Raw genomic sequence first — 15798 nt, 5'->3', positions numbered from 1 at the left:
TGTATAATAATAAACTCATTAATAAGATATATGAGAATTGTCAAATGAATAAAAGAATTCTGCTGAAGAGTTCATTCCCTTCTCTTTAATAGTTGGTCTGGTCTGGCTATTTCCCTTACACTGATTTATTTTCTCATTTTAACATTGTTTACAGACTCATGAATGAAGCAGCATTAAAATTATATTTTAGAATAGTTATTAGTTAATACAGTAAGTTATAAGATTTTGAAGAAGCAAGCCTACAATCAAAACATATGATATAATAATATATCAGTGTCTTCCTGTCTGAAATGCTGGATGCATTATATCACTCTGTCAATGAACTTGCCTTTTTATTTTAAAGGAATAAGGAGCAGAAAACCCTATCTATGCATTATTATTATTATTATTATTATTATTATTATTACACAATAAACTATGGAATTTGCTTCAGAAGTGTCACTGAGAATTAATACTATGAGTTGTAACAAAACCTCCCTCATGCCTGGCACCAATCACCATTGGACTTAACAACATCAGCAACTAAGTCAGGCAGCCAGGGATGAAGCCTGGCAAAGAGCAGCAGGGAAGCATGGGCTATACATGCAAGAGCTGGGATCTTTTATTTAGGACTAGATCACCTTCACTCTCAGAATCTGGTTAGCTGGAACACACACAAAATCTGTCACAGACAGACTGGCATCTAATGTCTTCCACAGATTCAGAAATACTTAAGCCACCCCCTCCCCTCCCTGCACAATTGTGCACAAGACAGGATCACACCACTTGTTAGGGATATCTGACCCCAGCAATCTTTCCTGCCCAAGTGCAGAAGGGCTGGACCTGATGATCTCAAGAGGTCCCTTCTAGCCCCTAACATCTATGAATCATTTAGTCATTTTTAAAATTACTGCCAAAACTTCAGTCACCCCTGAATTAATACACAATTCCTATTAAATGCTGCATACCAATACTATACTACAGTTTTTAAGCAAGAACAAGACAAATAACATATCCAGTTGATATCTGTATGGGAACTATGTAATTTCAGAATTTAATTTTTTAGCACAAGCAAAGCAGAAAATTGAGGTGTATCCTCCAAAATGAAATATTTCTTACCCATGAACTTGAGGTTACCTAGTTGAAATTAATGGCACTGGGCTATTCTTGTCAGTAAGAGATATTTCTCAGAGAAAGCCTCTTTGAGTAAAGACTGAGGATTTGACCTTTTGCTGGTATATGTTACCTATTTCAATCTAACTTTATGAACAGAATTCTAAATAGCATTTCAGACGGATATTCTGCTATTGCCTGAAGGCCTACTTTCATTACTCTAACCTGAAAGTGGTCCTGCAATTAGCACTGGGGAGCAGTTATGTCAAATATTCTTCTTAAAAGAAATCATAATTGAGGCTTAAATATAGCCATAATCTGTTCTGTTTGTGTCAGATCAGTAGATAACATGTTTTCTGATGGCAATACAATGAATGATGACTCCAAGAAAACTTAAAATAACACTTTTATTATGAAGATAGTTTATAAAGACAGCTATAAAGAACTGCTTATTTTTTAAATCCGTAACTGGACCTCTTAAAAGTAGATCAGAGAAAGGTATACATGGATTTAAAATGCATTGATTCACCATAGTGTAGAGCATAAGAAATTATGGTTCCAGTTTTTCAATCCTGTGCCACAGCATTCCTATCATACTGAAAACATACACTCAGATACATTAAAAAATGCCTCCAAAAAGAAAGATCTTTGGTTTGTTTTCTACAAGAACTACATAATGCATTATAAAAGATATATTTTGACACAGATGACCCTTTGCTAAATTTGTTTCAAGAGTGATTTGGTACTGGAATAAAATATTGTTTTTCTATTCTCACATTTACTATTTAGTAAAAATACTATGCAAAATGCCAGTAATCTAAAGAACTTAAGTCAATCATTATTCAGATAAAGTTACAAGAACTATATGTTTAAAATGAAGTTTAAATGAAGCAAGCTATGCTAATTAACACAAGCTAAACATCTGACCATAAGTATCCATTTTTTCTCATGAAAAGAATTGATATGAGGAAATGGGACACTTCATTAATAACAGTGGTTACATACTTTAGAAAGTATCAGTATACAAACTCTTGAAAATGTGCTCACCTTTGTTACTAAGTGCATGATTTTATATTAGTTTTATTCTCCCATAGTGTCCATTGACATTTCTGAGAGTTTAAAATATGCCAGAAATGCAAATCTGAGTTCTTAGTTTAACATAAGGAAACATCAATCAAATAAATAAATACAAGAAAGATTATGATCAAAGAAAAAAAATACAAGTTTTCTTTTGCCCTTGGAAGGAAATTTGGTCACTAAAACAAATGATCTAACTAATTAGCACATTTCCTAATAATATATAGGAACTTCAACAAGCACATACTCCAAAATGGAGAGCAACATTATTAACTTTAACATTGTTTTAAAACTTTATCATCCTATTTGGAGTTAGATTGTTTCTGTTTATATTTTTATTGATTCAGCTTACAAAAGCAATTGCTCAACCTGATGTTATTTCTTTGTAACAGTAATTTTTGACTACTCATTCTGATAAATTCCTATATTTCAAGGACATCTCCAGGCATTAGAATTTCTAAAATAAGAAATTTCAGAAGACTGAAAAGGAGGAAAATGGTGCCCCTTTCCTCTGCTTAGCAGAGTTAAAAATCCAAGCAGTTCTGCAATTGTTTATAAATTTTAAAACTTTCCAGCATAACACTACCTTTAAATTAGGCTCACCCATACTCCCAAATGAGTTTAGCAGCTTCATGCCCTGAATGATTTATCTTAGACAGAAAATAAAGACAAATTTTAATAAGTCTAGGCAGAAGGGGCATGAGAAGGGCAGAGGACATGGGAGTGTAGGATCAGGCTCTGGCACAAAACGGAAATCCGTAACTGGAGCTCTAAAAGTAGATCAGTACATGGCTTTAAGATGCATTAGTTGGGAGACTCTCACATGGGGGAAGAAGAACATACAGGGCACATCTACACGTGCATTAAGGAGCTTTTGCTAATGCACATTAAATTTAGTATCTCCAACATGAGGTACTAAAGAAATGCACATTAGGCTGCCTCAATGCACTGTAACAAGTGTGCATGGTTTTTAAGTGATGCTTAATGCACAGTAGCCTATTTTAATGCACATTTGTGTAGTTGCACAGTTTTTTATGTGATGCTTTACTGCACTGTAAAAATAAGCTATTGCATTTTAAAGTGCACATGTTGACACATCCACAGAGTCCCTACAATGGGGTGAAAAGAAAAAGGAATTTATGCATAGTCCCTTGTATAGCAGTGGGGGAATGCAGACTTCACAGAGAGGCTAGGACCCCAGAGCAGCAATGACTGGAAACAAACATCATAAACAAATATGTATTGTAAAAATCTCTCTGAAATTGGATTTTTTTTTCCATCAGATCTGTAGGTAACTGTAGAGAATACGACATGCTTTTGAATAAAAAGTCTGTTGTTTAACCCAAAATGTAAAACATTTTTTTTCCACAGCGAGACCGTAGCAAATTGAAGTCTCCCCATTAATTAGATTATTTAGCATACTGCAACATGAAAATGCATAAAAACTGGCTGGATAGGTCTCCCAGGATCTAGTCACTCAGCAGTAGGTTTGCATCTTTGCTTGGGAATTCCCACTTACATCAGCTTCCCTCAATCAGTTTCATGGTTTCCTACATATCTATTAACTCTAAAATCTGAGTAAAAACACAACTGCAGTGAAGTCAAGGTGAGTTAGGCCTTTCTGTCTTTACCTCCCAGCTTCTGTCTAAACACCTCTCTTTTGCATGCCCCTCTTCTCCACTGTCTTCAGCTTTTTCACATTTTGCTGCACTGATCCCTCCATTACTAGTAAATAACTATGTTCAACCCCATTCCCTTCTCCCCCTTCCAGAACACTTGACTCTGCTACATTCCAATGCCAATCCCAGTTGCCTGAAGTGCTTTTCAACGGAAGTCATCAGAAGTCCTTCCACTGACTTCCGTGGGCCCTAGATTAGGCTTCTAGCCAGAATGTATTTCCAGGTATATTCACCATGCCACTGAAATGATCTAAAGTGGTGCCAGCAGGACTACATCACCTTAAATTTAGAGAACCCAAACTCTTAAGTATACAGAATACTTAAATTGGTGTCTAGATGAATAAATTTCAAAGTGACGTTCAAGTAGTTTCAAAATTTACTCAAAACAGTTTCATCCCTATTTTAAGACTCCGTAGAGTGACGATTTCACAGATGGGCAACATAGCCAGCTACCAAAAAAGAACTCCACTACAGATAATTGTGCTTGAAAATGTCACAGTAAAATGGACGGATGACTCACAGTTTTGGCACATGTGCCTCATGCAAATAATGACTTTATGAAAACAAGTTATGCTTCAAATGATGTGGGACCTCCAAAATGGGGTTCAGCCAATATTTACTCTTTTTTTAATTAATGATGAAATCACTTGTATCAGCTTTTTATTTCCTGACACAACTTTGTATCCCAGATGACTGACAGATGGAATTTACCAAAATGAGAGTTTTGCAGATAATGACATTGTTTTAAATATATTTATTCAGAGCAACAATTATGTACAATATCTGCTTGTTCCATAATAAAAAAAACTTTCATATCAGTTTAAATAATTACTTTTAAATAATTAAAAGATGATTCTAACATGCAAACTTCAGATAATTGAATGGTATCTCAAACTCTGGGACCCTATTATTCAAAAGATTTAAAATAACTATAATTTTTAAAAATACATAATAAATTCTAAGTCCACCACCAGTTTTCTTCACAGTTATCACCTAGCTCTATCCCAGTTTTTCCTCATGCCATGTCCATCAACAAATGCATCTAATGCTCAGTTCTCTGTGCCTTTTGGAAAAGAGAGGTATATAGCATGTTTGTAAGGTTAACAAACTCAGTCTCTGCAAACCAAGAGGAAAGGTGCATTCCAGATAGAACCTTAGAGTAAATACTCTCTCAGCAGGTCTCCACTGATTTATCAACATACATCGTGGACACACTATAAAAAGTTCATTACACTTTTAGATGTATTCCATGGTCCATTGGTATTCTGTATTTTGAATATATGGATTATCACTTCAATTGATCAAACCTTTAAATAGGGATTATTTTCTTCAACAAAATCCACCATATTAACTCAGTTTTTTAGCCACCATGTTTCTGAGCATTAAGACGACAATTGAAAGTTAAATAAAAGCAAATACATTATCAAAAACTTATTTATGGATGCTTGCTGATGATTTATTCTTAAATCTTAATACATTGTTGTGATTATCAGTTTACATTTTTTAACATATGATAATATGTTAAAGAACATTCAATAGTATAATTGGATACCTTTGGATTAAATAAGAATATTTTGCACTTTTAAGCCTTCTTTCCCGTATTTCAAGGCTTCTCATTATTATATATCTTTACTCATGAATGTAAGTATCATTAGCTCAATTTTAAATATATAGAAACTGTTGCCCACAGAGACTAAGTGATTTGTTAAAAAGAAAATACACAGAGGAGTACATAAGAAAACCAAGGTCTCAGGTTTTCCTGTTCTTGCTCAAACCACTACACAATTCAGGACACATTAGGAAGCTTAGCTAGAATTTCTTCTTTTCCAACATAAAGGTCCAAAGTACTCAGCCAATGTCCCTGCATAACCTGTCCCAAAAATATTGATCAGTCAACTTTTAGATATATTCAATACAAAAAAACTACAGTAAAAGAAGGTTAAAGTTAAGGTTAAACTCTCAAAGGTCAAGAAAATCAAAGCCAAGTTTCCCATACAACCTTTGCTCTGCTTCCATAACTCTGCCATTTGCAGCTATATGATCTTTTTTTTTCTTTCACAGGACTTTCCTCATGCACTGTTCAAGATGCATTGCACCCCGTGAATGGGGCTAATGTTCAATATTAATATTTGTTATTTGTCTTCTGGGTTCAATTAAATTATCAGTGTTACAGTCAATGACTACCATGCAAACTGTATACAAAATATGGAATATTGTTGTAAGGGCAGACTCCTCCACAGTCATGCAAGGGTTTGTGGGATCTGGTAGACAGGGAGAAAGAAAGAAGGTTACAGCTTTGTAAGCTGAGTTCAACAATTCAGTGACTGCAGTGTCACATTATACATTTGGTGCTGGCATCCAACATTGAATAGGGCAAAAATTAACTTTACCGCTAGAGGAAAGAAGCAGCGTCCATATGACTTAAAGGCCCAGCTGAGCCACATTGGATCTGACTATCCATGTCCCTGCAGGCTATATAGTCATTTGCACTGTTGACTGAGAAGTAAATACAAAATGTTACCAAATTATAATGAAGGTCCTTCACCAAACCATCTAGAATATGTTCTAGGGACCTTTTACACACACAAACTGGTGTTCTGAAAAGCAGCACCACTCATTTACATTATCTACAGGAGCAAAGGACTGCAGGATCATTCTCCATATGATTTTTCAGCTGAAAATGTGCTATCATGTCAACAGTATGGGATATGAAGATAGTAACTTCTAATATGCCTGCAGTGGCAGTATGAGGAATAGCTTCATGAACAGACTCCAACTTCTTCTTGTCACAGGATTCTCTGCTGTTACATTTCAGATTATGTGCTTCATCCATGAGAAAGCTTTACAGATCTCACATTTGATTTTTAAAAAGAACATACAAAAATTAGGGCTGCCAATTAATTGCCATTAATGTATGCAATCAATCAGTTAATTGGTTCTTGCATTAATTTTTTTAATGTGTTAATTGCGCACATGGCTTTGGAGCCCACACTCGAGCGCTGCTGTAACACTGTCACTGCCACCTCCAGGTCACCCAGCGGGGCAGTGGTGTCGGTGCAGAGGACAGTGGGGCAGCCCGGGTGTGGGCTCCCAGCTGCTGCAGCAGGAAGGTGCGGGCAGGAGGGAGTGTACACATACAGACACAGATGAGTATCTGCAGCATGCAAGCAACCAGGAACACAATCTGGGGGCAAGTAGAGCAGTACCCAGCAAATAAGTCTGTGGAGGGAAAGGGGAAGGGGCAAGGGGGCAGATTGAGGCTGCATAATGAGGGAGGAAGTGGGGAAAGGGTAGGAGTAGGGGCAGGGGCAGGGGCAGGTTGTGGGATGGAGCTGTGCGCACTCCTGGGGGAGGTATGGAGGGGGATATGTGCCCCCCAAATAAGTGCATGGCATGGAGGTGGGCTGCCTGCTGTGGACTGGGGCTCTGTACCCTGCTGCCTTTGTCCTTGGAAATGTGCACTGGCCATGCAGCACGTCCCCTGCCCACCTGGTGGCAGAAAGCACAACATACCATTGCACAGCTCCTGGGGCAACACCAGCAGGGTGCAGAGCCCCAGCCCACAGCAGGCAGCCTGCCTCTGCCCCATATACAAATCTAGGGGGCACATGCCCCCCTATGCCTTCCCCAGGGGTGCACAGTATCAGGGACCAGCCCTCCCCCCACCATGCCCCTGGATGAGCATTCCATAGGTCCATTCCACGACCTACCCCAGCCCCAGCCTCAGGGCCCCTTTCACCCCAGCCCCGCCCCCCCCACACCCTCCCTCACCATGACAGCCTAAATCTGCCCCCTGCCTCCCTTTCCCCCTGCCCCTTCCCCTCCACAGAGTTACTTGCTGGGCACTGTCTGTGTCTGTGTGCCTATGCCTCACTCCCAAGCCACAGCCCTCCAGCCCTGCTGCTGCCCCTCACTCTGACCCACAATACCCTACATCCTGCCAGGACATGCAGGGACTCCCCCTCCCCAGGCCACACACACACACACACACACACACACTCCTCCCCCACTCTCACCCCCAACCATACAAAGTACCTGTATAATTTTGCATAATTTAGAGTTTTTCTGCCCATAATTTTTAGCTGTGCAATTAAAATTGTGATTAATTGTGACTAATTTTTTCAATTGTGCAACTTACTTTAAGATGGATGTAGATAACCTCAAGAGGGTCCAAAGGAGGGCCACTCATATGGTTAAGGGTTAACAGGCCAGGTGCTATGACGAGAGACTGAGGGACCTGGACCTCTTCAGCCTCTGCAAGAGAAGGCTGAGAGGTGATCTTGTGGCCACCTACAAATTCATTAGGGGGGCGCAGCAAGAAATCAGAGATGCTCTGTTCACCAGGGTGCCTCTTGGGGTAACAAGGAACAATGGTCACAAACTGACAGAGCAGATTTAGACTGGACATCAGGAAAAGCTTCTTCACCGTAAGGGTGGCCAAAACTTGGAATGGGCTTACAAGGGAGGTGGTGCTCTCTCCTACCTTCAGGGTCTTTAAGAGAAGGCTGGATAGGCACCTGACTGGGATCCTCTGACCCCAGCACTCTTTCCTGCCCAGGCAGGGGGTTGGACTCAATGATCTGTTGAGTTCCCTTCCAACCCTAGCACCTATGAATCTAGGAATCTATAAATCACAGTCAAGTTTTTTAATCATTTGACAGCCCTAATAAAAATCTACTCTCAACACTTGCCTGTAGTGCTCCATTAACACATGCTCATCTGCCCTTAGGAGAGCTAAATAGACTTCAGAGATGCCTTTTCTTCATTTCTAAATTCTGCAGGATGTCAACAGCTGCTCCTAAAGAGATACATACATGTCTCTCCATAGATCATTTGCTATTTTACACAACAATTTTGTTCCTCTGCTCTACATTTCAACCTAAAGTGAAGTTAGTCTGTCAGGTCAGAGCTCTGATAATTAGCACACTATGCTTGTACACATTTTAACCCAGGAGTAGCCAACCGTACACATACCACAAGTGGCACAAGCAGTCTTTGTGTGTGGCATGTGGCAGATCAGGGAAGGAGTAGGCAGCAGTGGCAGGAAGCAGAAAGCAGAGTACCAGATCAGGAAGGGGAAAGCAGTTGAAGTGGTACTCAGGAAGGCATAGGGCTCAATTTGTGGCTCACCTGCCAGAAGGTTTGGCCCCCAATGCTTTAGCCAAATTTCAAAGACCTAAAAATGAAAAAAAAAAAAAATATAAGGTAACAGGGAGCAGATTGTTCTTCCAATATTGATCGACTTCACTGGGCCACTGGCAGGACTATAAAGCCAAGCATGATGGTGTAAGGAAGCAAATCCCTTTAGAAGAGTACCTTGGAATGATGCCAGTAGCAGGTGAGGCACTTACTGAGGCAATAGAGAATCAGTTGCAGGCAGTACCCTAATAGTATTTGGCTGATAACAGTATTTTCTCGAGAGAGAGCTGCATTTCTTCTCATGATTTCCAGCTCTCTAATGCAGCCATCAATGTCTTTTACCCTGCCAGGGTATGGGTATTGGCATGCTTAAGCAATGATATACAAGATCCTATGAAATAACTGAAAAAATTCCAATTTACATCATAGTCATATTTTTGAAATAACTAACAGATCCCCTGTTATGCTTTTGCTTATCACAGCATGTCCTTGAAAATAATTGCAACCACTGATGGCAGCCAAATCTTAATATTCTAAAATCACCCACCTTATACAGTTGGATAGTTGGTGCGATTCAATTATAGTGTTGAGCCTATGTATGACACTATTTTCAGAAACCATGGAGTTTGCATCCCAATGTAGGGAGCCAGCTACCAAGGAAGGGGATGTATCCCAAGATGGATATCTACTTGATATAGTTGGCAGATCTGTCAACACACACTGCAATTTTAAATATAATGAAGCTCTTTATTATGCATGCAAAGTAAAAATTAGGTCTCAGGTACATTATATCTTGGGGCTTTTCCAGTTTGCTATTGTGGAGTGGTCTTTTCAAAGCATCTCTCTGTACAGAGACCTGGCTACAAAAAAATATTGGACATTAATATCTTTAGTCATTTAGTATGCATGCTGTAGTCTTGCCTGGGGTCTTTTCTTCCTGTCAACTAAAAGGATTGTCGTTCAAAATGACTCTCAGTACGCTCAGCAAAATTTTTATCCATTTCACTATCAGCAAGGACAGCATCATCAAATCAGAAACCAGAGATTGATTACGGCTATGAAAATGTAAATATGTAAAATACTGAAGCCATAACATTACAAAGATGTAATATGCCTCTGCTGTTGGATACAAGTACACAGTAATTTTTAAAAATCATGTTGTCATAGAGCATATTATCTAAAATGCATTTTCAGAATCTGGTCCATTTTGTCCATGTTTTCTGTATTGGTCTGTATTAAAGCCCCTGGTAAAAGCTATTTATGTCTGGATCTTAACTTTAAAAAAAAAGTACTAGCTTAGCTTCCTTTTCACTCATATATCAAAAATTTAGAGAGCAGTCAAAAATCAGATGAGTTTCATTTAAAAATCAATTCAGATGAGTTTATTTGGGGACATGGGTTCTCAGAGCTGGTATATATTTTCTCTATGTAATCTCCTATATATAAACATATGTATGTATGTGCAAGAAAGAGAGAGAGAGAACACACTGTATGCTAAAAGTACCTTCCTGAGGTGCAACAAAGGTATCTAGCAAATACATGCACATTGCCAATAAGTCTTGGTTGAAAATATGTCTAGAAAGTCCTATCTTAGGGAAGACCACAGAGCATATATTTGTGAGATACACAGGCCCTCAAGCACTCTAACACATAGAATGGGAACAAAGTCAAGATCTCAACAAAGTTGAACGGTTCCCTCTGTTACCAAGACCATTATTAAAACCTTCAGGCAGAAACTTATTCCTACTTATCCCTTGGAGCAAGTACAAAGCCAAGCCCTGAGGAGTCCAGGAGTAAGTTCTGGACCCTGCTGAGAAAACACTGCCTCAGTAGGAGGGCTGCAGCTCCAAGAGGTCAGAAGGGAGTGCAACATTGGAAGCAGTCTGGAGGTTTGGGTAGGAACTAAGGGGATGGAGGAGGTTCCTGGAGACCCAGTGTAGGGTCCAGAGCCCCGAGAAGGGGGCTGATTATCTGTGGGCCTATTGAGGGGCCAAACAAGACCTGAGAGATGGAGTGAGTGGTTAGGAAACTTACTGAAGTGTCTGGGGGCCTATTGAAGGATCCAGCTGAGCCCAGAGAAAGGAAAGGGCTGTAGTACTGAATATCTATGGAAGGCTCTGGGTGAGCTCAAAGAGAGTGAGTGTTTATAGAGGGGCCCTAGAGGGAATACCCACTGAGAAGAGAAGGCTGACAGCTGGAGGACTGACCTTGGGAGTCTCAACTAGCTTGTGTGGGGCCAGGGGCCAGAAGGGTAAAATAAAGCACAGCAGAGATGGCCAGGACCAAGAGAACCTGGAGTTCTCAATGGACCCAAGGTTGGACCAGGGCCTAGGAGAGGCCAAAGGTCCTTGTGTGGCCACAGCCAAGAGGAAGGGGTCAAGGGGCATACAGCCTGGGATGATGATGGCTGATGCTGGGCCATCTGAAGAGGAAAGATCAAGGAAAGGGGTCCAAGAGAGAGAGCCAGGGGCAAGAGATAGAGGGCCCAGATGTGAGATGAAGCTGGGGCTGGGGGGCACGGCAGCTGGCAGCCCAGGAGGGATGTAGACATCCAGGGGGAGCCCAAAGAGGGACGAACAAGATCAAGAATGCCTGAGGACCGGTCCTGGATAAGCCCTGAAACTGCATCCTACTGGGACTAGTTAGCATGGTGGGGCTGCCTGTGGTGGGGCAGCCTCCAGGAACTGCCATACATGGGCCACCCCAGGAAAAGATGAGTACAGGGTATCAGAAAGCCTCAGCTTCTACTGCCTTGTGGGTTACCCCCTGGAGGGGGAATACTAAAGGAGGACACCCCAACAAAAAAGGACCAGCCCAGCCTAGGAAAAGTGAGGCCCAGCAGCCCAGCGAGGAGCCAGGAATAGAATGCATCCCAGGAAAGGGGCTGGGAATAGAGTGCAGAACCAGACAGGTCCAAGGGGCTGGAGAACATCTGGGAAAGTGGAGGACTAAAAGGGTCCAGGGCGAGAGACCAAAGGGGCTGGCAGCCCAGAGAGAAGGGTTGGGAGAGGGACTGAGCGACCTGGTAGCCCAGAGAGTGGTTGTGCAAGACTGAGGGTTCTGAGGGGCCAGAGGGGGGCTGGAGGAGAGACCGAGGGGTCTAAAAACCCAAAAGGGGCCAAGAGGGAGAGAGTGAGGGGTCTGGCAGCCCAGGAAGGGGCTGTGAAGAGAGACCAAGGGGTTTGAGGGCCCTCAGTGGGGCTGAGAGAGGCCAAGGAGTCAGAAGGTCCAGAGAGGGGCTGCAGAAGCAATTGAAAGAACAATTGATCACCTGTGAACGGTGTGAGGCTGGTAGCAGCCCCAGCTGCACTGGGACTGGGTCTTCTCAGAGTCAGGTTGCTTGGGATTGCAGCCCAAAGTGGGTAGTAAACTTCATCTAAGACTAAATACCAGCATGAGACTGATAGTCAACAAGTACCATACGGAAAAGTTGAAAAGAGCTTTAAAACGAGAGAGTTCAAGAGCGTGTGAAACTGTTAAGACGCAAATGGGTGGGGTCCGTGCAGTTCTGGGGGGGAGGGGGCTTTCCCCCCACTACTGAATGTCCTTCCAAGAAGAAGGATTGCTGGGAAGAGATGGGATCCACCTGACAGAGAGGGAAGAGCATCTTCACAGACAGGCTTGCTAAACTAGTGAGGAGGGCTTTAAACTAGGTTCACCATGGGATGGAAACCAAAGCCCTGAGGTAAATGGGGAAGCAGGAAACATGGAGGAAGAGCAAGGAGGAAAGGGCAACGGAAGGTGCTCTCATACTTCCTGAGAAATCAGGCTAATCAACTAGTTACCTCAGGTGCCTGTACACAAATGTACGGAGCCTGGAAAACAATCAGGAAGAACTGGAAGTCCTTGCAGTCACGGTACTACGATATGACTGGAATAGCAGAGACTTGGTGGGAGCTTGCATGACTGGAGCACTGTCATGGATGGGTACAAATAGTTCAGGAAGGAAGGACAGGTAGGGGATGAGAGGAGGAGGAGTTGCACTTTATGTAAAAGAGCCATGTGTTTGCTCAGAGCTCCAGTATGAAGCTGGAGATGGGCCTGTTGAGAGTCTCTGGGTTAGGATCAAAGGGGAGAGCGACAAGGGTGATGTCACGGTGGGGGTCTGCTATAGACCACCAGATCAGGAGGAAGTGGTGGATGAGGCTTTCTTCAAACAGCTAGCAGAAGTTTCCCAATCAGGGGCCCTGGCTCTCATGAGGGTTTTCACCCTGACATGTGCTGGGAGGGCAGTATAGCAGTGCACAGGAAATCCAAGAAGTTTCTGGAGAGTGTTGGGCACAACTTCCTGGTGCAAGTGCTGGAGTGGTCAGTTAGGGGCCATGCTCTTCTTGACCTGCTGCTCACAAATGGGAAAGAATTGGTGGGGAAATGTAGTAGTGGATGGCAACTTGGGCAGCAGTGACCATGAGAAGATTGAGTTCAGGATCCTGAGGAAAGGAAGGATGGAGAGCAGCAGAGTAAGGACCCTGGACTTCAGAAAAGCAGACTTCGATTCACTTAAGGAACTCATGGCCAGGATCCCCTAGGAAGCCAGACTGAGGGGCAGAGGATTCTAGGAGAGTTGGCTGTACTTGAAAGAAGCCTTACTGAGAGCGCAGGAACAAGCCATCCTGATGTGTGGGAAGACTAGCAAGTATGGCAGAAGACCAGCTTGGCTTAGCAGGGAACTCTTTAGTCAACTAAATCACAGAAGGGAAGCTTACAAGAAGTGGAAACTTGGACAAATAACTTGGGAAGAATATAAGAGCATTGCTCAGGCATGCAGGGATGAGGTCAAAAAGGCCAAAGCGCGACTGGAGCTGCAGCTAGCAAAGGGATGCGAAGGGTAACAAGAAGGGTTTTTACAAGTCTGTTGGTAGCAAGAGGAGGATCAGGGGAAGTGTGTGTCCATTACTTAAATGGCGGAGGCAACCTAGTGACAGAGGATGCAAAAAAGGCTGAAGTGCTCAATGCCTTTTTTGCCTCAGTCTTCACAGGCAAGGTCAGTTTCCAGACTTCAGCAGCAGCACAGTTTGGGGAGGAGGTGAGCAGCCCTCAGTGCTGAAAGAACAGGTTAGGGACTACTTAGAAAGGCTGGATGTGTACAAGTCCATGGGGCCAGATGGGATGCACACAAGGGTGCTGAGGGAGTTGGTTGATGTGATTGCAGAGCCATTGGCCATCATCTTTCAAAAACTCATGGTGATCAGGAGAGGCCCCAGGATGACTGGAAAAGGCCAAGCATAGTCCCATATTTAAGAAAGGGAAAAAGGAGGATCCAGGGAACTACAGACCAGTCAGCCTCACCTCAGTCCTTGGAAAAATCATGGAGCGGATCCTCAAGGAATCCATTTCTAAGCTGCAGCAGTGTCGGCAGCAGAGTGGGGAAGGAGATGGCAGGCACTAACCAGCAGTCAGTGACCACCCACAGATGCCACCGGCAGTGTCAGTGGCAGCCAGCAGCGATCAGGGACTGGCCACAGATGCTGCTGGTAATGTCAGTGGAGGGGGTGGGGGTGGCAAACAGCGGCCACCTGCAGGGGAGAGAGGTTATTAGGAACAGTCAGCATGGATTCACCAAAGGCAAGTCATGCCTGACCAACCTGATTGCTTTCTATGATGAGATGACTGGCTCTGTGGATGCAAGGAGACTGGTGGATGTGATGTACTTTGATTTTAGCACTGTTTTGATATGATCTCCCACAGCATTCTCACAGGCAAGTTAAGGAAGTATGGGCTGGATGAATGGACTGTAAGGTGGATAGAAAACTGGCTGGAGCATCAGGCTTGAGAGTAGTAATCAATGGCTTGATGTCTAGTTGGCAGCTGGTATCAACTGGAGTACCCCAGGGATCAGTCCTGGGGCTGGTTTTGTTCAATGTTTTCATCAATGACCTGGAAGATGGCATAGAGTGCACTCTCAACAAATATGCAGATGACACCAGGCCAGGTGGAATAGTAGATACACTGGAGCGTAGGGCTAGGATTCAAAGTGTCTTAGACAAATTGGAGGATTGGACCAAAAGAAATCTTATGAGGTTCAACAAGGCCAAGTGCAGAGTCCCACACTTCGGATGGAATAATCCCATGCAATGGTTCAGGCTGGGGGCTGACTGGCTGGGCAGCAGCTCTGCGGAAAAAGACCTGTGGGTTACAGTGGACAATAAGCTGAATACAAGCCAAAGGTGTGCCCTTGTTGCCAAGAAGGCAAATGGCATACTAGGCTGCATTAGTAGGTGCATTGCCAGTAAGTCAAGAGAAGTGATTATCATAAATCTGCTGGAACCAAAACATCATGGACTCAATATAGACATTGGATTTATGATATGTTACATATGATTCACCAGGTACCTGCCAGACCTGACCTTTTACACTTTTCTTATACCCACCCCCACCTCCTTTTCTGCCCTTTGTCTTCCTAATTTCCAGCCATTTCCTTTTTCACAGACAGCCTTTTTTCTACCTTGAATTTCTTCCACTGTACAGTCTCCTTTACTCACCCTTGGCTTTTTTCCCTTCATTCCCTCCCCCCAACCTTCCCTTCTTTTTTCCAACTACTCAATTGGTCTAATAAAAGATATCACATCTACTCAAAGAACCATGCCTGCCTATTCCCCTCTATTCAGCACTGGCGATGCCACATCTGGAGTACTGTGTTCAGTTTTGGGCCCCCCCACTACTGAAAAGATGTGGACAAATTGAAGAGTCCAATGGAGGGTGACAAAAATGGTGAGGAGGTTGGGGGACATGACTTCTGAGGAAAGACTAAGGGGACTGGGCTTATTTAGTCTAGAGAATAGAATACTGAGGACAGATTTAATAGCAGCAT

Source organism: Crocodylus siamensis, chromosome 11, assembly GCF_052110815.1.
Source record: "Crocodylus siamensis isolate JL-2025a chromosome 11, ASM5211081v1, whole genome shotgun sequence".
Taxonomy (NCBI): Eukaryota; Metazoa; Chordata; order Crocodylia; family Crocodylidae; genus Crocodylus; species Crocodylus siamensis.
This window is presented reverse-complemented; position numbering follows the sequence as displayed.